This window comes from Canis aureus, chromosome 6 (assembly GCF_053574225.1).
Source record: "Canis aureus isolate CA01 chromosome 6, VMU_Caureus_v.1.0, whole genome shotgun sequence".
In the NCBI taxonomy this organism is placed as follows: domain Eukaryota; kingdom Metazoa; phylum Chordata; class Mammalia; order Carnivora; family Canidae; genus Canis; species Canis aureus.
Genome location: NC_135616.1, coordinates 13,690,571 through 13,716,185, shown reverse-complemented (window position 1 = coordinate 13,716,185; position 25,615 = coordinate 13,690,571). Strand labels below are relative to the sequence as shown.

The 25,615-nt window shown below is 38.3% G+C and overlaps 1 protein-coding gene and 1 pseudogene across 1 annotated transcript in view; both read right to left on the bottom strand.

Moving 5' to 3' along the window:
* Positions 1-25,615, bottom strand: part of COLEC12 (collectin subfamily member 12) — a 181,709-nt gene that overhangs the window by 102,516 nt on the left and 53,578 nt on the right. The window lies entirely within an intron of this gene.
* On the bottom strand, positions 9,787-15,720 carry LOC144315305 (RNA-binding protein PNO1 pseudogene; annotated as a pseudogene).

The following is a 25,615-nucleotide window of genomic DNA, read 5'->3' as shown; positions in this document are numbered from 1 at the left end:
GAGACAGAGACAGAGAGAGAGAGAAAGAAGGGAGGGGGGGGCAGAGACACAGGCAGAGGGAGAAACAGGCTCCACACAGGGAGCCTGACATGAGGCTTGATCCCGGGACTCTAGGATCATGTTCTGGGCCGAAGGCAGGCACTAAACCACTGAGCCACCCAGGGATCCCCTCAATTAGCTCCTATAAATAAAATATCTCAATGGTTGCATAATTTTAAAAACTGTACACAGGGGTACCCAGGTGACTCAGTTGGTTGAGTGTTTGACTCTTGATTTCAGCTGAGGTCATGATCCCAGGTCATGAGATTGAACCCAGCATGGAGCTCTGCACTCAGTGGGGAGCCTACTTGAGATTCTCTCTCTTCCTCTTCCTCTGCTCCCCTCTCTCACTTGTTCTGTCTTAAAATAAAATAAATAAAAAAAAATAATAATAAAATAAAATAAAATAAAAATAATGAAATAAAAAGTGTACAAACCTTTAAGTTGTTCAAGGCTACATATCTTCTGAAAATGAAGCCTACCTCTACTGCTGAGTTATGAAAACTACACATTAAGGTTAAAAGGATATACTTTACTAGAAATACAAGATAAAGTTGAACTCTCTTGTCTGGTGATACAAGCCAAATATGTTTTATTAATAACCCATGTTAGTAGACAGCAAATGGCAAAAAAGTGCTTAAACCTGTCTCAGTTCCACCATATTCTATTCTCTCTACTACCAGCAGAAATCAGATTTCATATCTTCCCAACTTCTAAAAACAGTGCTTTCTTTCATTTTTTTATCGTGTAAAAAAGTTAACTGGGGTCTTTTATTCTTTCACAGATTTCACCATTGCTCACTTCTGCTGGTAGGTTGATGAAGCGGGAGGTAAACATGGACAAACAGGAGGCAAACTCAAAGGAATGTAAGAGAAATTTGGAGGTGTAATTAAAAGAATTACATGTCTGCCTTTTCATGCCTTTAATTTAGGAAGTCAGTGGCTTAAATCACGTACTTCACAGCGTGAGTAATGCACAGAACGTCTGTGCTGTAGCCACATTTAAGAGGACTCCCTGCCACCCAGACTGAAACTGAGTGGCACTTTCTTCATTTGATCAAAATACTTAAGTGATTCCAACAACTGACTGCTGATGGTAATCTTATCTAGACATTCCTGCCATTGGGATCTTTCTACCACCTTCTTCAAATACACTCCAAGCTGCCATCCCAGCATTTTTAAATATTGCCAACTCATTTCCTAGGTGAGGGGCAAAGGGCTTCACGCATTTGGGTCATGCCAGCTGGATCGGGGTTACAGGTTCTCACTTGTCATGTCAGTTTCTGGACATCGAGCCCCAGGACAGGCCAAATGACTATGTCGGAGCTCCTGGATTGCTGTCTTCCTCCCAGTATGTTCTCATTAGTTCTTTAGTTGATCCAGCAAAACAGCTCTTGCCTGAGCAGGGCTGTTGAGTCTCAAGGCCTTTCACACCGTCATGCCTGTCTAGCCCTGTCAGGTTAGCAGGTCACCAGGGTTAGTGGTCTTCTTGCCAGGCCACTGGCCTTTGTTCAGGCAGTAGATAAACCCATAGGAACACATACGATTAGGTGTAATACTATGTTACCCTACATAATACTATGTTATTTGCTAAAGTGGGTAGCTAATTTGGGACTGTCGTGTTTTCAAAATTGGAAAATATGTTTATCAATGGCAACCCAAAACTATTCCTTTATTTCTGATGGCTTCTTCCAGTGATAGACTCAGATTATGTTCTCTTTTTCCTAAGTCTTCAGTTCAATTTCCTCATTATCATTCCACTCTTAACTCTCAGAGTCAAATGTTTGAGTATAACTTTCACGCCACCCCATTCGTTGATTCACCTATGTGTGTGTTTAACACTGCTGACTTAATGTTTGCTAAGTGCCAGATCGTGTGTTAAGAATTGAGATATACAAATGTATACTCATTATAAGAATTAAAAAATGAGAAATATATAAGGTAAAATGTAGGAGTACCCTTTATCTTTCCCGAATTTACTCCCTTTTTAGAGATAACTACTGTTAACTATATCTTCCATATCTTCAAAAAAAAATATCCATAGATATGGGGGCACCTGGGTGGCTCAGTGGTTGAGTGCCTGCCTTTGGCTCAGGACATGATCCCAGGGTCCTAGGATCAAATCCAGAGTCAGGCTTCCTGCAAGGAGCCTGCTTCTCCCTCTGCCTATGTTTCTGCCTGTGTCTCTCATGAATAAATAAATAAATAATCTTTTAAAAAATCCATAGATATGTAAATATACATGCACCCAGTCTGTGCATCACATTCTACGCATGTACCCATGGAAGTGTTGGGGTATATGTGTGTTCTTGCACAATTTTAGATATGGTATTCATGAGCTTAAAAAGTACATATTATTAAAAATTATAATAAATATTCTTTTAAAATTCCCACTCTGATCTTTTTGTTTACATAAATCTCTCAGAGTTTGCAGAAAGAAGATACCACTGAACTCATAGTGAATAAGCCTAGAGGCTTTTGCTCTGTAAATATTCTTCTCACTCACTGATTCAAAAAATATTTATTGGGTCTAGACCATCTTCCAAACACTGTGCCAACTAGGAGTACAAAAAATGAAGATGTAGCCTTATCGTGAAGTCCAGAATACACAGAATTAAAATGAACATATGCACTATTTTCCCAAATAAAGTTCTTATTTTTTAAGAAAATAACCTCAAAAATCCTTTTGGTTATAAATAGTTACTTAATTGTACTGGGTGTCAAGTGTTATGATAGTTGTCCAAATATTAGCCTTCCAGGTGACAAGACATGGCAACTGCTTATTTAGTGCATGTCTCCCCAGAAGAGCCTTAAATTAAGAAGTAACGTTTCAGGTAACTTGAGAAACTTTGGGCAGATTTAATATCTTACTGGTCACACACGCCCAGGGCTGGTGCAATAATAAGGATGTGATGGTTTAGGAGAACTCTGTTTTTCAGTTGTTTATAACTGAGGTTGGTCCAGTCAGAATGTGGTCCCTGATTCAGGGACAGGGAAAATGACCTAAGAGACCTGTCTCCCCTCCTTAGGAGACAATTATGCAGGTTGAGAGGGCTAGAGTTCATTTGATTTCTTGCTCCTCTTTCCAGTTAGGAAGGAAAAGAAAGTGATTTTGGAATGTGCTACAGATGGACTTTTATAGCTGCCACTAAGTTTTAAGAACATCTTCTACTGAGAGAAAAAATTACACAACAAATGTTCCCTGATCATTTTTCTATGTAGAGTAAAAGCCCAGTTATAAATTATATCAAGTACTTAAATCATGGCATGACCTACCAGTGACTTTTTGCCTTCTCAGTCCAGTCAGCCTGGTGACTCCCCCCAACCACTGTCACCATGGATGCTGTACTGCAGCAGGGTTGGAAGGTGCAGTGGGACTTATGTAACCCACGGGCACGTCTCTGTCTCAGCCCTCCAATCACATTAACACTAAGCAGTATATAATTTAGAAAGGGGGAAATGCAATCATAGCTTTTGCCCCCACACTGCTATGAAATTCCAGGCTTTTATGTGCAGGAAGCTCCATGTTGATCTTGGCGTCCCCATGGGTTAAAAATCTTGTTTAAATGTTGCAGCCTTAGAATAGTCTTTGAGGTTTTTTCTATGTTGTTTTATAAAAGGCTTCTGCTGATTATTTACAGATGCTGTCTCTGAGAAAGCTGAAAATAGTCCCACTACGAATACTGAAATTCAGACTCAGGCTTCCCTACTTATTTTATGATGAACAGTTCAATAGCACTCAAGCCCAAAGATTGGGCTGCTCAACTGGCTTTTAAATGGGGTTTCTGTCGATGTGTCTGGCATTGAGGTTTCTGTTAACTTGGCCTCGGTCTGTCAAAGGAATCATCCAGCAATGCTCTCATTCAACAAATATTTCCTCAGCCCTACTACGTGTCAGGTCTTGTGCCAAGGACTGGGGACTCAGGGACAAAAACCAAGGCTCTGCCTTTGAGGAGCTCAGTCTAAGGAGAAGTATGTATGAGAAATGCTGTCACAAATGCTGGGGTCCCCCTCACAGGCACAGGGAAGGGCAGATAAACAGGAAGGCCTGCTCAGTTACTCAATCTCTTTCCTACCTTCACCTGGCTCTGTTGGTCATAGTAAACAATGTAGGTGTGGTGTCCTTGTCTGTTTTTTTCCCTTTTTCAGATCTGAATCAAGCCTCTGCCTCTGGGAGGGCATGATCTGTAATATTTCAGATTAAGAGAGATTCATTCTTATTCTTCAAAATCTCTATAAAGAACTTGATTGAACTTTCATACATGTATGCACAGCATTTACCAACTTAGGCAAATGGCTCTTCAGTGTCCATAACCATAACCCTTCCAGCTGTCACCGAAGTTATATTCTCTCCTGTCCCAGGCACAGTAGTAAGGCTGCTATTTGTCCACACTCAGAGTCATGCCTCAACCGGCTCCTTCCCAGGCTAACCAGTCCAGGCCCCTCCACCCAGGGCTCATTTACGTCCTCTCAATGCTTTCGGTGTCAGATCCTGGACTCACTCCAAACCCTCCTTATCCCTTCTCAATTACAAAACCCAGAACTGGGCCAGGAAAGGAGTGTGCTGGGCCAAAGACTTTCCTTTGCAATTCCTGCAAATTCCTGAGAGTCTCTACAGGCTGGTTAAATGAATCTCTTTTTACAGGCTAACCAGGGGAGACTCTAGGATGACAGCAATGGGGGAAGAGGTTGAGGAGAGTAAAATACCATCCTTACAGGTTTAATTAGGGACACATGGCCCCCATGGTCATCAACATTACCATTCCTGGCACCATGACTTCTCTCTGGAGCCATCAGGACATGTGGGTGCACATTGGAGAAGTGTTGTTGGATCAACAGTAGTGCCATAAATCTTTGTTACTGAGTTAAAGACTACATGTGATTTACAACTTGCAATAATAATGACCTGGTGAGTTTAAGAACTCACCACTCCATCTCTTATTCTATGGTATCTTCTTAAAGAAAAATGAACCAATTTAGCCTGAGAGCAATCATATAATCACATCCCATCTTGACACAGCATTTTTAATTTTCCAAAGTACTTTCCCAGATAGAACCTCATCTAATTGTCACAATAACCATGTACAGTGAATCTTAAATGCACTAACTTATAGCTAAGGAAAGAGAGGCACAGATGTGTTACATGGCTTGCTCAAGATTACACAGAAAGTACTAGAGGCAGGACTAAAATGCAGGTTGACTTCATTGATCTCTTTCATATTCTAACCACTATGTGCAAAATATACATAGCTTATATGGCAAGTTTTGGTGTCCATTATCTTACTGGTCCTTACTATATTCCTAGGATGCAAAAAAGGAACTAGAAGTAATAAAAACTGTGCAGAAAATAATTGTGAAAAAGTCTGAAATGAATCAGAATGATAATGGGTGATCTCAGCAGAAAACGAGGCATTATTGCATAATGCAGTCATCCGGGTTACCTGATCCTATGAGATCTTTGTACATTTTGTGGTCTTTGAGCCACTTTACAACTTGCAAGAGAATCAGTAAGATGTTACAACCAGTTCAAAGGAGAATCCAAAGGGCAGACACATATGTAGGCAACCAGAATTGGGTTAGTAGGTGCAAAACTGGCTTCTTCCACAAAGACAGGGAAATCAATTGTATGTACTTCCAGTGGACAAAATTCATGTGCATGTCTCACTGATTCTCTCATTAATGAATATGTTAAATAAATCCTTTGGCGAATGTTCATTTGACATTTGTATGAGAGTCATGATTTTCCTTTTTAAAATAATTATCCTTTAACAACAGCAACATTTCTTGAGCACTTACTAGAAGCCTTTACTTACTAAAGGCTTTACATACATTTAATTCTCACAACCACCACAAGGCAGGCACTCATTATCTCTGTTTTCTAGATAAGAAGACAGGGGTTTAGAGAGATTAGATAACTTGCTCAAGGTCCCACAGTCAGTAGAGAGGGAATCACTTCTCTCCAAGGCCACTGCTACTGATTTTTCCTTGTGTTAGCCCACAAAGCTAACAAAGACAATGAATACAAAGTTGTCTTTGGCATTAAATTATCATCTTTTAAAAATGCATGATTCTACACAAACTGTTATTTGCCCTCATGGAGGTCCTACTTAATGACATTTTCCCAAAAAATATTGACTGAATGTTTGCCATGGATTATGCCTTGTTCTATGTACTGGATTAAAACAGAGAAAGTCTTTGCTCCCATAGAGTTTATGTTCATTTTAGAGTGAGACAGAATGGTGGAAGGAAAAAAATTAAACTAAAAGAATTCTTTAAAAACACATCGAAATTGTAAAGAGAGAAATAAAATTGTCTCTATTTGCAGATGAAATGATACCATATATAGAAAACCCTAAAGACTACACCAAAAAAAAAATGGTTAGAACTAATCAATAAATGTAGTAGTTGCAGGATACAAAATCAATATACAAAAATCAGTTGCAATTCTATGCATTAACAATTAATTATCAGAAAAAAATTAAGAAAACAATCCCACTTATTTTTTTTTAATTTTTATTTATCTATGATAGTCACAGAGAGAGAAAGAGAGAGAGGCAGAGACATAGGCAGAGGGAGAAGCAGGCTCCATGCACCGGGAGCCCGACGTGGGATTCGATCCCGGGTCTCCAGGATCGCGCCCTGGGCCAAAGGCAGGCGCCAAACCGCTGCGCCACCCAGGGATCCCTTTTTTTTTATTTTTATTTTTTTTTAATTTTTATTTATCTATGATAGTCACAGAGAGAGAAAGAGAGAACAATCCCACTTAAAACTGCATCACAAAACAAAACAAAAAACAAAATAAAACAAAAAACTGTATCACAAAGAAAAAAAAAAAAAAAAAACTGTATCACAAAGAATAAAACAACCTAGAAATAAATCTAACCAAGGAGGTGAAAGACCTGTACACTGAAAACTGTAAGACATTAATGATAAACTGAAGATGACACAAATAAATAGAAAGATATTCTGTGTTCATAGATTGAAAGAATATTGTTAAAATGCCCCTACTACCCAAAGCAATCTGTTACAGAGTCAATGCAATCCTCATCAAAGTTCCAAAGGCATTTTCACAGAAACAGAGCAAGCAATACAAAATCTGTATGGAACCACAAAAGACCCTGAGTAGCCAAAGGAATCTTCAGAAAGAACAAAGCTAGAGGCATCATGAGCTCCTTGATTTTAAACTATGTTATAAAGCCATAGTCATCAAAATTGTATGGTATTGGCATAAAAACAGCCACATTGATCAGAGGAACAGAAAAGAGGGCCTAGAAATAAACCCACAATTATATGGTGAATATATAACAAAGGAGCCAAGAATACACAATTGGAAAAAAACAGTGTCTTTAATAAATGGCTTTGGGAAAACTGGACAGCCACATGCAAAAGAATGAAACTGAAACCTTATCTTACACCATATACAGAAATAAACTCAAATTGGATTAAAGAACATAAGACCTGAAGCCATAAGACCCCTGGAAGAGGTCTTAGTAATGATTGGATTTGACACCAAAAGCAAAGGCAAGAAAAGTAAATATGAGTAAGTAGGACTACATCAAACTAAAAAGCTTCTGCACAGCAAAAGAAATCATCAAAAAATGAAAAAGAAACTCTGGAATGGAAGAAAATATTTTTACTTGAGTTGGGTTTTTTACTATTGAGTTGGATAGGGTTCTTGTGCATTTTGGATATTAATTCTTTACTGGACATGTAGTTTGCAAACTTTACATTAGGAAACTATAAAGAATTATTAGAAATCTTGTCTTGAATTTCAAAAATAAAATTTAAAAACCTAAGCAATAAAAATCTATACTTTTTCATCTCTCTCCAGATCAAGTTAAATGATAGCAAAAAAAAAAAAATGTTGATTTTCATAGGATTCTGTGTTATCTCCCATTTTCAGAGAATACAGAAATCAGGTCTTTTTTTTTTTTTTTAAGATTTTATTTATTTATTCATGAGAGTCACAGAAAGAGAGGCAGAGACACAGGCAGAGGGAGAAGCAAGCTCCTCAAAGGGAGCCCGATGTGGGACTCAATCCCAGGACCCTGGGATCATACCCTGAGCTGAAGGCAGACACTCAACTGCTGAGCACTCAGGCATCCCAGAAATCAGATCTTTTTGTGAAAAATAGTGCTAAGTAATTGGTTACTTCAGGCTGCTAACTGGGTAACTAACCAAATGGTCAGAACACATGCCATGATTGCTCAGTAATCTGTTATTATGGCTAAGAAAGTGGTTGATTAGAAATTATATTCAACTGATATGTATAGATACATTTCTGTAGGAGCTCATTTAAAAGGAATTACTTTAATTATTCTCCAAATGAATCAGCATTGCATTTAGTTAGGTAACTAAAAACTATGTCTTTTTTGAGACTTGACTTAAACATTATAAGCCAATATAATTTGGGAGAACAGTAATTAAGACACTAAACTATATATAAATGGCTTTCCATTAAGATTTCATTAACTTAATGTTTTTCTCCCTTTGGATTAAATTACATCAGGCCAAAATGAACTCGCCCCTGAGCAAATTTTCTAAGGAATGAATATAACATTTACTAGGAAACACAAACACAGTAAAGGAATTTTTTAAAAGATATTTCTTAACCAGATGGAAGGCTTTACTTTAAAAATGTAAAAGGTCATAAAAGCCCCCTTTCTGAGGGCATTCATAATTTTTTTAACAGGCCAAAGTGAATATTCTTAACACACAAGTGTGATTTTTAATTCTTTAAAATGCAGTGGGGAGTGATTTTTTTCCTTCACAGTAAGAAGGAAAATCCCTCTGAGATTGTGAAGTCACAGAATTTGAGACTAAAAGTTTGCTCACATCAAAATGCTGTTAGTTGACCATCTGCTTTGTGTGTCTGTGTTTTTTTAATGAAAGCATTTTATCTCCCCACTAGTATAAGGATACAGATTTCAAAGTAGTTAAACAATTGTCAGATCAATGTGTACCACACCAGACAACCTCTATACTTGGCCAATGTGATACTAAACAATGCAAGCTATTTTCTTATACAATACCTTACTAACACAGGCCAGTAAAGAATCTGCACCAGAGTGAAAGGGAAGGTAGGACTGCGTGATGGTCGATGTCTATGTGAAAATCTAAATCCAGGCCTATGTGAATAATGAAATCTCAATAAACAACCAAATTGGAAGAAGCCCTACAATCTATGAGAGATTCCCCCACCACTCCATCTATCTAATCTAGCACCCTTTACTCACTTATCCTCATTGCATTTTTTTTTTTTTTTTGGTGAGATGATTCTTTTAACTACACTCCATAGAGAAGAAATGATTACAAATTTATAAAAAATTATACATATATAAATTTATAAACTCATAAAGGACTGTTTAAGCAAAAAAAAATCTCCCTGATAAGAGAATTATATGATAAGAGAATAATAAGAGAATTATAAAAGATGCAAATCTTTTATTTAAAATGACATGATGGTGCCTGGCTGGCTCAGCCAGCATGCAACTCTTGATCTCAGGGTCATGAGTTCAAGCCCCACATTGGGCATGGAGCCTACATAAAAAAACAAATAAAGTGATAAACTAGAATTAATGTATAATAATGGCACTAAATTTAGATATGGAAATTATCCTCAAAGTTGCTGGATGTGATTACTATCAAATTTTTACTTTGTGTTGATGCTTCTAAAGAAGCGATGGAGGCTTAAAGAAATGGAAAAGTTCTTCACATGGTTTCTTGTGACCATGTGTGGGAGGGCAATGTCTTTTTCTCTAGGGTCTCAAGGTAAAACATCTTGATTTTACCTTGAAATCAGAACTGATCTGCTGCACTGCTAAGCACTGCTCGAATACTGCCATAAAGCTGTGATGGAGGATTTCCCAGGATGAGGTTGCAAATGGCAGTTCTTGCCATCCTGATGCTTTAGAAAGAGCCAACGTTGTGAACTTTCACATCAGCCAAAACTATCTGTGTCTGTGTCACATTTTCTTATGGCAAATTTGGTTGTTTCTCCTTTGCCAGAGATTCTTCCTATTGCCCTGGACAGGTGGTCTCCCTTGACAGGCTTCACATCTGTAATTTCAAGAGACTCTAGAGAGAGGTCATCCCACCTAACGAGGGCAAGTGCCTCCTCCACTGGAAACCCAAGAAGAAAGGCTTACACAGGACTAACTGCTTCTGTCAGAGCACAGACATCTTTCGTTTCTTTACAGGTCCTGATTTCTACATTCCTCAATTTCAAGGTAAAGCGGACCTGAAGTCTCGAATGTTCTAGGATGGGAGTAACTCTCTTCGTCCAGTTCTCTTTGAATGACATGTGTCTATTAGCTGGGCCTGGGATCTTCCTCCTTTCTTCCTTCCCGCCCAGGAATCCCTGGCCAGTGGGGAGTGGGAAAATTGGCCTCTTGGCTGACTGAGCCTCCGTCGGGTCCGTGTCCACGTGTCTCCAAACCCCCCCAACGAGGACCGTCCAGCCTGCTGTTTCCCCACCTGCCGGCCGCCCTGGCAGTGAGCTGGGCGAGCTGGGTGAAGCCGTCCTCCGCCGGGTGCTCCGTGCTCCCATCCCCGGGAAACTCCAGCCCCAGCATGGGCTTCCAGCTCCAACTTGAGTGCCGCTGCCCTTCCTGCCCTTATTTTATTTCACAGCTCTTATCACTATCTGCCATTACAGGTTTATTGTCTATTAATTTATTTTCTGTCCTTCCCAGTAGAATGTAAACTGCCTCCAAGCTGGCTCTGCTTTGCTCCCTGCTGTATCCCCAGCTCCTAGAACAGCCTGGCACATAGAAGTTGCTCAATAAATAAATCCTTTGGAAAACTACACATTCTGGACCTAGATAACTCTGCTTGTTAACTATCCCTATTTTGAAAACTTGTACTTGTCCAGAGCTCTTTTCTAACTACCTATTTACTAATGAAGATACTATTTATAGCATATTTGAAAGACAATGTTCCCTTTCACTTATGTTACATCTGAAACATCTTAGAGGTTTTATTTGTACAGACAAAAGTGCTAAGAATATGAGTATAAACGGACTAAGCTAAATTTATGAATCCAAGTGAGTATATTAAAAGTAGAAATTTTAATTTTTTAATTTAAATTTAAAACTTTAAATTAAAAAAATTAATTTAATTTATTTATTCATGAGAGAGAGAGAGAGAGAGAGAGAGAGAGAGGCAGAGACACAGGCAGAGGGAGAAGCGGGCTCCATGCAGGGAGCCCGATGTGGGACTCGATCCCGGGTCTCCAGGATCATGCCCTGGGTTAAAGACGGCACTAAACCACTGAGCTCCCCGGGCCGCCCTAAAAAAAAAAACTTTTAAATAGTCAACTTTAAACTAGTTTCAACCTACCTTCATATCACCATGAAAAACAATTATCATACAGACACAAATCCAACTAAAAAATTGAATATTCTAAAAAAGAGGGGAAACTTTTACTGTATAGTCATCGTCATGTGAAAGAATCTAAAGGATCTTTGGATTGGATCCATCTTTGGATCCAAAATGGATCCAAAATGGAGAATGAAAAATGAAACTAGTTATCCTGACAAAACAAAAATGTTTTGTTAACCCAAAGGGCCAAATTTTTTAAAATGTGGAATGATCTCATAATGATACTTTTCATTATCTTTGCATGTAAATGGCTATCCACTTTGTATTCAAGTGGTTGGCAACATTTAGGAACCATGATCACATCATGTGGCCTCTTAGAGCTGGTCAACACATTTTATCTTGGCTGGCCTACTATGTAGGATTTGGATAGGGCACTTCATACTTTGCATCTCATCTCATAATATACTGAAGATTCTTCAGGACAAGAATCATGCCTTGTTCATGTTTATTTCTTGAGGCACTTTGGAAAGTTCCTTACACACAGTTGGTGTTCAATAAAATCATAATTAAATGAATGAATGACCCATGGAATGTGGAGGAGGAAGGAGAGAGTAAAGGACCACTGAGGTGTCTACCTTGGGTAAATTAATGAAGTAGGAACTCATGAGGAGGAGCATACTGGGAGCAAAGTAATGAATTTGACTTTGGATGTGTTGAGTGTGACATCCTACTGCACATCTGGGTTGGAGATCTCCAGTGAGTATTGGGAAAACCAGACCACAGCTCAGGAGAAGTACCAGGGCTTCTCTCACATTCACTGGCCCTTGGTTCCATCCAACATACAGGGGGGTATGCTAGAAAAGCAGCACCAATAGCAGTAGTAGTGATGTTAGTAATTGATAACACTTATTGAACCACTGCCATATACCAGGCATTGTCCTATGAGTTTATATATATGATCTTATCCATCAATTACAGATACCCAATGAGGCAGATACCAGTATTATCTAGGGAGATTAAATAACTTGCCTGTGGTTGGTCACAAGCCTATACTCTTAATAACTTTACTAAAATCCAAACCAATCTAAGAAACCTTGAAGACTTTACATGTACTGCCATCCTTAACTCTAAACATGTATCTTCTCTAATTTGTCCCTCTACACTCAGGTCTGGAAATGTTTCCACAGTGAACCTGGACTTGATTATGTCCATTCATTAACTTCATTATTATTCATTCATTTACTAACAAATATTTATTCAGTTCCAGATACTGTGTTAAGTGCTGGCATCTACATTAAAACTAGTACTAAAATAATCACTGGCAATAAAAATAATAACAGCAAGAGTTTATAAAATATGGCAAAAGAAGCAACAGAGCATGTGGATATACCTACTAAAATGGGAGCCTGGTTTCAACCACTCATCTGGCTATGAAAATATCATTTAGCCTGGCTGGGTCTCAGTGTCCTTACACAGAAGTTAAGGGGTAAAATTATAGCCAATTCTGCTATATTGCTACTCTGAAAATACAACCTCTTTCCAAACCATTTGATGTATAAGAAAACAATTTGAGTATAATATGAATTTCACTTCTTTGCTAATACACAATTCCTTCTGTGACAAACACTAAGTGAATGTAGAAAATTTCATCCAGCAAAACTGAACCATTCTAGAATACACAAAATGTGTGTACACGTGCATGCACACACACACATACACACACACTTTAAACACCTCCCAGCTACCTTAGTTCACCGTGTGTTGTAAGCCACGCTCATCTACATCTATCTGGTGTTAGAACTTTCCATCTGATATCAGATAACCTCCCTTCTACCCCTTCACAAAAACTCACAAGCTACAACCCTTCCAGTATCTACCTCCTCAGGCAAACTTCAATATAAAGTGCCATGTTTACTGCTGTATTTATACATTTCTTAACATGCTTCTTTTACATATATAAAACTGTGCTAACCTTTTTGTAGAATCTTATTTTTTTAAAAAAATATGTTAGTGAAGTCTTTGAGTGCTGTGCCCATTTTCCATACCTCACTTTTCCCATTGGCCTGTGGTTTTTATCACATGATTTTGCGTAGGTCAGTGGTTTTTAGAAAGGCAGTATGTTGCATGATAGCAGAACTGACTGTACTCAGATCAGGCTCAAATTTAATGTTAATTCTGTGTAACTTCTCTGGGTTATTTCTAGATTGAATGTTTACCTCTGATAGTCCTTTAAACAAATCTCAACAGGCTGAATCACATCAATAGGTGGCTGAAAATAAAAAGTGACAGCATTTATGTAAGTCTGAACTTGCTTTTTTTTCCTATAAGGAAAAAAAGGACCAAGTCATATCATTTAAATGACCACATACTCACTGTCCATTTTGCTACCTCCAAAGAAAGCACCTACTTCCTTGCACTTGAAAATTCAGCACTTTAGAAAGGCTGTCCCTTGGTTTCCTACACCAACCAAGGTTATTTGGGGCTTTCATTTAAGGCAAGACTGGTATGGGCTCAAGAAACTTAATATAATCTGAAGGTTATTGGAGTGCTGCTACCAGTTTTTTCTGAGACTCCTGTAGTAACTGAACAACTGGATTCTTACAAGATTCTGGCATCCCTAGGAGGCCTGAGGCCCTGACATCAAGTTATTGCTCAACCCCGAAGCCAATCAGCTCTGAGTCACCATGGACAGAAGACAACAGAAGGCTTCAGAGGTTTGTTCTGGTCACCTCCTGAATCTAGGTCTGCCCTGTTTATTAAAAGGCTGGAGAAGAGATCAGCCTGTGGCAGGTTGTAATCTTTTTTGTTGTATGTATTTTTTTATTTGAGTTCGATTTGCCAACATATAGTATAACACCCAGTGCTCATCCCGGCAAGTGCCCCCCTCAGTGCCTGTCACCTAGTCACCCCATTCCCCCGCCCACCTCCCCTTCCACCACCCCTTGTTTATTTCTCAGAGTTAGGAGTCTCTCATTTCTGTCTCCCTCTCTGATTTTTCCCACTCATTTTCTCTCCTTTCCCCTATAATCTCCTAAATACAATTGTGAGAGAAAGAGAAGAAAGGAAAGTTAAGTACCCTGCAAAATCTACCACAGAAATCAAACTCACATGCCAAGAGGGAGTCAGTACACCAATATAGGAGGCCATCATCATTACTACTACTAATATGACATCACTAAAATATTGTCCATAAATCATTAAGCCATTCTCTTGGCTGAGAAAAAGGAATATGAATTATTAGAATATATGCTTTCCACTGATAATGAAAACTGTGAAAGGATATGCCAACAACTGAAAAGTAGTTCAAAGCATCATTTGAAAATGCAAGAAATAAAAGAAGATACACAGTCTTTAAAATCACAGATATTTTTAAAAATACAAACCAATAATGGCTGATAATGACTCAGGAAAGATAAATGTGGTATGGTACATGGTGTTTTTATGACAAATCTGCATGATGGGAGCTGGCCTGCTTTCATAATCAACCTTGCACCAGATCTGGCTTGGTGTCTATGTTTCTATCACCCATGTTTCTATATTGTCTGAGTAGCCATGTATGGCCCATTCTCCTTCCACAAGACCTCTCCTGGCCACTCTTCCTCAGGATAGGTCTTTGCACTGTCCTGATCAGCTCAGGCTGCCACCACCTCCTGCCAAGTGTGATGCAATGGATGGTCAAAATCAAATCCTTATCTCAGATACTTCCTCCCTCATTACCTCCCTACTCATGCTGCCATCAAAATTATCTTCCCAGAGCACATATTTGAACTTTACTCTCTTCTGCAGTCACACAATGGCTACCTTTTCCTTACAGACACTTTTGGATGGATTTTAATGCAAACATCACCTTCACTGCACCCCACTGATCCGGTCTCAATCATTTTTTCCTGCTTCATCTCCCACGCTGGCCATCCCAACTTGAGCCAAAACATTTACCACTCATAGAAGTGCCCTACATGGCCCGTTCCAGGCCGGCGCTCACTCCATCTGCTTAGAATGTTAGCTCCCTCTTCTTCGCCTGTTATGTCACTGACTTCCCTGATCCTGACTAGCAGCTTCTTGGTGTTTATTTAGTACTTATTCCTGATATTATAATTCTCTTCACTTATACTCTCCTAGTTGAATTCTGAGTTTCTTCAAGATTTTAGCACCCAGCACACTCTCTTGCACATAATGGACAGTCTATTAACAGTCACTAAATATAATGAAGCTAAACTTCTAAGAGAGAAAGGATGAGAAGCTAAACTCATAGATATATATGGCTGACATATATTTGGAGTCTCTTTTTACACGTACCTTTTCCTGAATAACCAGAGGTATACAAAGCATTCAGAATTTTGCCCACTTGATAAAAATCCATCCGGGTATCTAAAATCTGAACATTGTATTATTCTGAGTAAGCTTTTACACATAAGTTGAAGACACTCATTTGTTTTTCAAATGCAAAAAAAGTGTCAAAATATAAAGGCTATTATTTTGATGGGTCAGGCTAAAGAATTTCCTGGAACTTTGCACTCTTGTTTCTGATAATACACAATAGAAATTTGGACTGAAATCTAGACTCCTCATCTTCTACTGACAGCAAATGTCCAGAAAAGACTCTGATTGTGTTTCTGGCAGTCAGATATTCTTAATAACTGTTCACCTTTCCCCTTTGGTCTTCCCTGTGTCTGTGTTGTCTCTGGAGAGAATTTAAGTCAGAATCCGTGACTAATGTGCATAGTATGTCAGCCAGACTATTGCTATAAAACAAGCTCCAGCTAGCCATCAACTCTTTGTCGTAACATTGCTTCTTGGTTAAATTACTGGACTGCATGAAAGATGCCTATTTAGTGATTAAAATATTGGTCAAATAGGCCCTGCTCTGCCAGAGGACTAGTTGGAGAAAAGGATCTTTCTCAGCTAGAGATTTATTTTGCAGGTGAAAAAAAGGTGGCTTTCAGAAATTTAGATTTGGGGCCCTCCACTTTAAATGTAGTTTGGTATAGACAATACATAGATCTCCCTGTATTCAACTAGAATTTTCAGGCCTTGCTGCCAGCCTATCCAGGAGTCATGTGAATCAAAAGTCACAACCAGAGGTAGCTATTACAAGGATGAATGCTGTTTTCCTCTAAACAGCTATATAAGAATTTTGTATAGTTCTTTGATGATCTTACATGTGTTCATCTTTCCTCCACAACCAGATTGCATGTTTCTTGAGGCCAAGTTCCTTGCTTCATGTTTCATTTGTATTCCTCACATGGCTGACCGAGTCATCAATGTTGAAAAATCTAGCATATGCTCATTAAATATCTTCAATTAGTTGATTGTGCTGTAAAAAAAAGTAGCATAGTCTTTGTGTTTGTCAATGATCTCCAGCTCAGACCTAGAAGTAAGCACATATTTGCATGACCTAGGAGCTTCTAAGGTGAAAAGCAATTTTCCGAGGAGAATAAAGTTGGAGAAGGTTAGGGGCAGTGAAGGAAGGAACGCAGCAGTCACTGAGGAGAAGTTACAGAAATTATAGTAGGCTGTCTTAGCCCAAACCAGGGCCTCCCTTACTGGGACTCTATATTTTCAGAGAACAGCTCCATTAAATATTGATGATTGGACTCTGAAAGGCCTAGAATTAAATTCCAATCCTGTTTTAATTTTATGGGCTATGCAACATAAAGACCGAGGAAGAACATCTGGGCCACTGGGCCGCATGCACATGTTCACAGCTGGAAGAGATCATAGATGACCCAAGTGAAATTAGCTTCAGGGTGGCCACCTGCACCACATTTTCATTTCTCTAAAATTCTTTCCCCTGCCCATTTTGACCTGTCCCATGACTCTCCACTTAAACAGAACTTTTTTAAAAGTCTACTTCCGTAGTCTCTTTTCTCTCATACTCTCAAGTTGGTTTTCATTGCGTTGGTGGCGTATGTGCACACACATGGAATGAGGAACTCGCAATCATTTGCTCAGTTGATAGCTAGTTTAGTTATCTTTCTTTAGTATATTCCTATGTACAATTAGAAAGGACAGGAAATGACTCCAGGGCTAAAAGTCTTATTCTGATTTGGGTAACTGGCTTGAGTCAACCCAGATGGTGATACTTCATGTCACAGCATGTGAGTTAAAAGAAAAGTCTTTGGAGAAATAATAGGAATGACAAGAGCTTGCATTTACTGAGCCCCTACCAGATGCAAGGCACTTTCCTAAGCTATTTTGTATCTATTAATTCATTTAATGGACTGTTTCAAACTAGGTTAAAAAAATCTCTAATATTTCTCTGGCAACTAATAAAATAGATTAAGGAAAGTAGAATTTAAGGCTTTGACCTGTCATCCCAGAGCACACATATTTCTGAAGAAATATACTTTTTAGAAATTTATAGTCTACATACATATGTTACATGTATATAGTCGATTATAATTCAGCTTTGAACTCTTGGATATATTTTGAGTTTAACTTTTTAAAAAATTGTAAAAAGAGTAAGATGACATATGTGCTAGATTATAATGTAAAAGCCATGTTCTTAAATAAATGTAAAAAAGAAATTAATTTGGCCATAGAGATACTGTTGGATCTAAAAAAGTAGACATGAGTGATTTCAGATGTTGTAAAGTCAGAGTGCCAGCATAAACCTCATTCTCTTACAACCCGGGCTGACAAATGAATTAATAATTTACTTTTCCTAACTCTTTCCTTCTAAGTTGATAGCTTAGCCTCAAATATAAAGTGATACTTTATCATGGAGCTAAAATTCATTCTAAATTTTACTATACTCAATATTTCTGCCAACCATTTATTATTTTAGAACATATTAAAATCTTAAGTGAACATGTGTCATTTTACTTTCAATACTTTAAAAATTTACACGTCAAGTTGGGCTGCACCTTATTACAAGAAAGAAGAGATACAATGGTATATCAAAAATTCTCATTCCATATAAAAAATAGTGAAAGGGAATAAAGGGGAAAGGAGAAAAAATGAGTGGGAAATATCAGAAAGGGAGACGGAACATGAGAGACTCCTAACTCTGGGAAACGAACTAGGGGTGGTGGAAGGGGAGGTGGGCGGGTAACGGGCACCAAAGGGGGCACTTGACGGGATGAGCACTGGGTGTTATTCTGTATGTTGGCAAATTGAACACCAATAAAAAATAAATTTATAAAAAAAAATAAATTTATAAAAAAAAATTCTCATTCCATAAAATACCAAGTACCTGTCTTCTACAAACTTTCATTGAATCTCTCTGAATAATCACAGAAAGAATAAAAGAACAGACCTGACGTTCAGGGGCAAGGCCATGATTATGGGAAGTTAAAGAAGCAGCTGGCAGGGAAGAATAAATAAAGGAATCAGGAATTACAATTTTGGATACAAATTGGCTATCCTTAACATGCCTCATCTATCTGGGAAACTTTTCCCAGACTCAACTCAAACTTCTCTACCTTTCTCTGATGGTGCCCTTGCTCTGAGAAGTCAACGGCACCTCACACTCTTTGTATGTACTTCTACAATGGCACATTCTTCACCGTTTTATCATTACTTGTTTCCATGTCTGCCTTTTTCTCAAAATCATGAACTTAAAAGATTTTTTGTTTTCTTCATATGCACTGTCCATATGTATGCCTAGACCAAAATGGTATCTCATCTTCAGTGTTTAATAGTATTTGTTGCATAAATGAATGAATGAATGAATGAGCAAATGAATGGAAAGAGGTAAATAGGCTAGCAAGGGAGAGAACACCCAGAACACAAAGAATCAGACCCTAATAGCCACAACAACTCAAATTTTCTAAACCTCATGCTCTCCAGAAGCATGAATTTTTTTTTCATTTTTCCAATTTTCCAATTTTATCACTCTTTCCCTACCTATCTAACAACATTTATTGAGATAGAATTCACATCCCTTCTATCTGGAGACTAGCACATGCAGTAATAATAATTAGGAAATGGTACTAATACCTTACATTTAAATAAAATTTTACATAGAAGCATTTTCAATACATTAATGCATTGGATTCTTTGAATATTTCTTTGAGTTACATACCATAGATTTTTATCATCCCCTTCATACATATCAGATACCAGAATCTTGGAAAGGTTAAACTGCTCACAATTATGGATGATTCTGGGAGTTAACAAGGTAAGATCACGTCAAACAGGCTCTACAATGGGGCTGCAGAGTGCTATACATTAAAGTGCTATGCATAGTTTAACATACTTATGCACATTGTATGTCTCTGCAGAAGGCTAAGCTATGCAACTTTTCCTGCACTGATATGATCGAAGAGCATCTTTTCAAAGATCACCTTTGGAGACTATTTTAAAGGAACAAACTTTGGGAAACAATGGACTTAATCATTCAGTGTTCATTTGGAAGCATTCATCATACTATATGACAGAGAGTATATAATGGTGAACAAAAAGCAGACACAGTCCTTGCCCTCTATACAGTATATAGATTGTAGTTTAAGGCACCATGAGAATGGACATAGGAAGACACTTTCCACAAGCCTCACTAACCAAAGTGGTGTCCAGTCTACTTCAACTTCATATTTTCCTTTTACAATGAATATGTACCAATCAAAATTCACTTTGGGACCAATAAGAATATTTTTCTTGATGTAGCTAAACCCAATTTATTGGGAAACTAATAATATCTCTTGATCTAATATTATTGGCCAGATGTTTAAAAATCTTCTCAGATTCAGAAAAGGAATTTTTTTGAATCAATGGGTTTGAAAACTAGGGATAGGGATGTTCCTTGATTTGTAAGAACAAGAAACTATATTAGAGGGTTGGAAGGACAGTTAATCTACAAACACTTATTGAACATCTACTTTGTATCAGGTATTGGGGATAAAGATAAAGGAGACAAAAATCTCTCCCCTCAAGTTGTACAGAGTCTACAGAAAGGCAAATGTAACAAATATTACCATTCAATACAATGAATGCCATAGTAAAAGAGTAGTACTAGACCAAAGAGGGGACACCAATCTGTGGGAGGTGGGGAAAAGGCAGTAAAGGGGCAGAGAAATATAATGCTTAAATTGAGTCTTAAGTGTTGGATATGTTTAAGGAGTCAGAAAATGATGCTGAGAGGAAAGAAGAGGTCCCCAAGTATGAAATGCAGGCTGGCATTTCTTTTCCTCCTTATTCATACTGGTTCAATGATTTTCCATCACCATAATATTTCCTACAGAGATGGATTATAAATTCAAGTCTTCAATTATGATGCCTACACAGAGCGCCTCTGAATCTTAAACTGCAGCCCTGACTTCTCTCCTGAGCCCAGTGGATGGATCCAACTCTTTGTGGTTATTTCCACTTGGAAATCTTACTGTTACCTCACCCTGTTTACCTCAAACTAGGTAACAGTAACAGATCACCTCACAAGTGTTCCTGATTTCAATCTTCCCTTCTTTTAATCCATTTTATTCATTGCAACTGAGCTAATGCTCCTAAAACAGAGATTGCAGTATTCCTTCTACTATGTGGCAGCATCCAGATTTTCTTTTTTTTTTTTTTTTTTTTTGTTGTTGTTTTTAAATTTTATTCATGAGACCAAGAGAGAGGCAGAGACACAAGCATCCAGATTTTATAAGCTGATCTGCAACAACCTCCTTGTCCTACTCAGGACAGGTCACTGGCATACTGAATAAATAGGAGCAGAGGCAGGAAGCTTGCCTCTGACAATTGACTGGCATGACTTTGGGCAAATAATAGCCTGGCAGGACTGAGTAAAAATTCCATGACAATGTATGGCCCCAGCACATAGTCCCCCTCAATAAGGAAGGCTTAATTGCTAAGTTTTGTGTGTTCCTGCCCTTTGTTCTTTGCATATCCTGCTTCTCCAATGGGAGTTCAAGCCTCATCTTGCTTGTGTAACTTTTTCCAAACACTCTGGGCCTAGAGTGACTTCTGCTTTTTCCAAACTCCTAGAAGTTTTACTGCTAGCTCAGGCTAGCTCCTCCATATAATCCTAGAGGCCTCCCTTGGAAAGCTAGAAGTCACTGCAAGAGTTCATTTGGTCCCATCACCTGCTAGCAGGAGAGCCCTTTCTCTTTACTGATAAACCAAGGCTATCGCATATGCAATCCTGAATATTCACTAATTTTCTGTATGTGTATATTCCAGGTTAACATGAAATATATATGTAGAGTATATGAAAAATAGGTATTCTGTATGTGCATATTTTCTTTCCAACTACTGCATAAATTCTTCAAGAACAAATATTTCTCCAATTTTTCCCATAGTATCTAAACAAAATATGTACTTGATTAGTATTTAACTGACTTTAAGTATCTTTAGATTGGAGTTAAATTATTGATCAAAATCTCCAAATCTGGAAAAATGGATGCATCAATTTGTCATGGTGGAAAGAAACCACAAGTCAAGCCTGGAAGGAACTCAATTAGCTTTTATCTCACTTTCATGTCTTTGGTCAGTAAAATAAAACCACTCCTTTTATTTAAATATCCTCTTGGGCCTTCTATTGAAATGGTTAAGAATTGGCTCTGGAAGTATGGCTGTCCTCAGGCTTTCATGGGAATGTGTGTCTGTACCTGAACTCTGAGGTACTTTTGGTTCCAAATATGTGCCTGTGTTCCCTTAGCCTAATGGTGCCTGGTGAGGGCAAGAGGAACCTATGGAAATGAAGCATGAGCCTGGAGCATAAGAATAAGGATTAGATTACGAGGGGAAAGAGAAGGCAAAGAAGGAAGGACAGTGCTCTCCACAGTCTAAAGTCTAGGCTCCATAGCTAAGAACTGGTCTGGTGCAAAGGCTGTGGCGGGTGAAAATGCTGACTTAATTGAAACAATATGCTATGAGCACAGCTCATAAAGCCATGCTCCCACTTCAGCTTCTGCTGTCCTTCCAGAGCACTCTCTGTGCCAAGAAAAAGCCTCAGGACTGTCCAGGTCCACACTTACTTCACATCCAGCCATCCCACCAGGGGAGCCTCAGCACACTGTGTCCTATCAACCCCCAGCATACACCAGTCACAGCCCCAGCCAGCTGACTAAATTCACCAAGTACACACAAGTGTTCACAAAGGACAAACATACAAAGGACCATTCCTTCAAGTTTAGAAGTAGCTATTTTTTTTTTATGATAGTCACACAGAGAGAGAGAGAGAGAGGCAGAGACACAGGCAGAGGGAGAAGCAGGCTCCATGCACCGGGAGCCCGACATGGGATTCGATCCCGGGTCTCCAGGATCGCGCCCTGGGCCAAAGGCAGGCACCAAACCGTGGCGCCACCCAGGGATCCCTAGAAGTAGCTATTCTGCCTAAGTCATACAAACACAGGAAGTTAGGCAAAATGGGGAGGCAGAGGAATATCCTCCAAAAGAAAGAAGAAAACAAAACCTCAGAAAAAAGAATTAAATGAAACAGAAATAAGCAATATGCCTGATAAAGACTTCATAGCAATGATTGCAAAGAGGCTTACCAGGCTGGAGGGAAGAATGGAAGAACTTAGTGAGAACTTCAACAAAGAGATAGAAAATATTTTAAAAATTGTAACAAAGCCATGCAGATAGAAACCATAAGCTCATATTTACACTTCAGTGTAAACATAAAATATCAGAAGTAGTCTTGATATGAAATTAATTTATTTTTGAGGCATGATATTCCCACAAGTGTCTTGCAGTCCTGACACTCAACTTTCTGGAGCAATGGTTTTTTGGTTGTTTCTTTGCATTGTTTGGTTTGGTTTGGTAGGGGGAAAACAGATGATGAGATAGAGTAGACAAAGGTTAAAATATTAATATAGGTATGAAAAATAAAAAAAATCTTTCTCCAATGCAAAAACTTTTATTTGAAAAATTATATATCTCTATATAAACGAGATAGACACATGATATTTCCACATTGCCTTAAAGCAAGAAATTTAGAGTTGTCAGAAACAATATCCTGAAATCATCTCACTGGGTTTCATACCCACAGTAACTACAGTTCTCCAAGCTATATGCAAGACCTGACAGAGGGGAACAAACACAGGGCTCTAGATCTAGGAAAATACTTCTTCCTTAATTTGTTATCTCTTGTTTTAATTTTGGCCATTTAAGCTATTTTTACTCATTAACATATTTTTTCTTACGTATTACTTTAAGACAAAGGTCAAATCTGACTCGTTGCCCTCTTCTTACGACAGTCACAGTTTGTTTCTTCCAGTTGAAAATGTTTTTCCCACATGGTGTTTGCACTCTGAGAGGAACATATAATAATCAAATTTCCTATGGAGAACAGAATGCCAGAGAATGAGTGCCAGAGAGTGCAATAACATGCACTTGTTCTTTCAAAGTGGCACACAGGATGCATCAGCAGATTCCAACTAGTGTGGATTTCAGAACATCTTGGAATAAACATCATCAGTTTCTCCAGGTTAATGCTACCATTTCTCAGCCTTGCTCCTTTTAACTTGCAGATGTTGCCTATATTGTGATGTAAGCTCCTATTCATTCAAATGCCAATTATTCACATTTGTGAAAGTTCTGATAGGGATGGCCTGACATTTAACTTTTTTTTAACAGAACAGCTTTGTTGAGATATATTCATATACCATACCATTCACTCATTTCAAGTGTTCAAGGGTTTTTAGTATACCCAGAGTTGAACTATCATAATAAGCAATTTGAGAACATTTTCATCACCCTAGAAGGAAACCAAATACCCATCAGCAGTCCTCCAGCTCCTGTCCCAACCATATCCCTAGCAACCACTCTACTTTCTGTTGCTGTAGATTTGCCTGTTTTGATATTTCACATAAATAGAATCATTTTGTGTATGATTTCTTTTGTTGAGCATAATATGTTCAAGGTTCATCTATGGTAAAGCAGGTGCCAGTATTTCCTTTTAATAACTGAAATAATATTCCATTTTATGGATTATGCTACATTTTATTTATCCATTTTTCAGTTGATAACATTTGAGTTGTTTCTACTTTTTGGCTACTATGAATAATGCTACTATACACATTTGTGTGCAAGTTGTATGTGGACATGTTTTCATTTCATATCTAGGAGTAGAATTTCTGGACCATATGAAAACTTTATGTCCAATCTTTTTTTTTTTTTTTGTAGTTTCAGAAATAGAATTTAACGATTCATCATTTACATATAACACCCAGTGCTCATCACAAGTGCCCCCTTAATGCTCATCACCCATTAACCTATCCCTCTACCCACCTCCCTTCCAGCAACTCTCTCTGTTCTCTTTTGTTCTTAACTGTTCTCGCAGTTAAGAGTCTGTGTAATAGTTTGCCTCCCTCTTTTTGTTTCTTCCCCCATGTTCGTCTATTTCTTTTTTTTTAATGTTCGTCTATTTCAAAAACTTTATGTCCAATCTTTTGAGGAAGTGTCAGATTATTCTGACATTTATCTTCTTATCTATATAAGCAAGTTTTGTAAACAAATTCGAATGAAAAGTGCAAAAAGAAAAAGGGAATATTCTGCTGCTTTTCTAAAATAATTTCCAAACATAGCCTTTAAGTCAGATGTTTTAACATGTTTTAACATCTTGAATCCCTCCTTATGAAAGACTGTTCTTGCTGTGCTGATAACACATGCATTCAGGCTTTCTCCTTGGCTTATGGCCTTTATTTACCAACAAAAATGGTATCCTTTTAGTCAATCCTCTTCTTCTGTTCATAAGTTGGGTCAGCCGTGGTTGCACCATCTAAGAGATACTTGTTTCAGTTGTACCTTCCTATACAGGGACAGACCTTGCTCCTCTGAGTTGGATCTGACTTCATCAGAGAGCAATCAGATCGCCCCTCAACTTCCCCTAGGGCAGCATGAACCTTCTCCATTTCTCATGGAGATAGAGTCAAAGTAAAGCAGCCTACCACTTCTGGAAATTCACCCATAGTTCTCGCCTGGCGTGCTGAATGGAGGCCACCCAGACTGTCTTCTAGAATAGAATTTGACGACTTTGCCAGACCAAGTGAAACAGATCCACAATAGAAAGACTCCAGGAAAAACAGCAGAGTATAACCTCGTTGTGCTGAGAGTCTGGTATACTGCTCTTTATGAGCACTGTCAAAAGTAGGAGGGGATAACCCCAGCTTTTCATTTTGTGAAATTCACCCTCCACATCTACTTGACATTATAAAGAAGCAGATTCTAGTGCCTGGATCTTTAACTAATATGTAGTAAACATAGAGGTACAATTATAAATGTCAGCCCTGTAATCTCTGATTTTATTAAAGCCACTGATCACTTTTTTTTCCCTCTAGTAAAATATATCAATAATATAATCACATGGAGAGAAA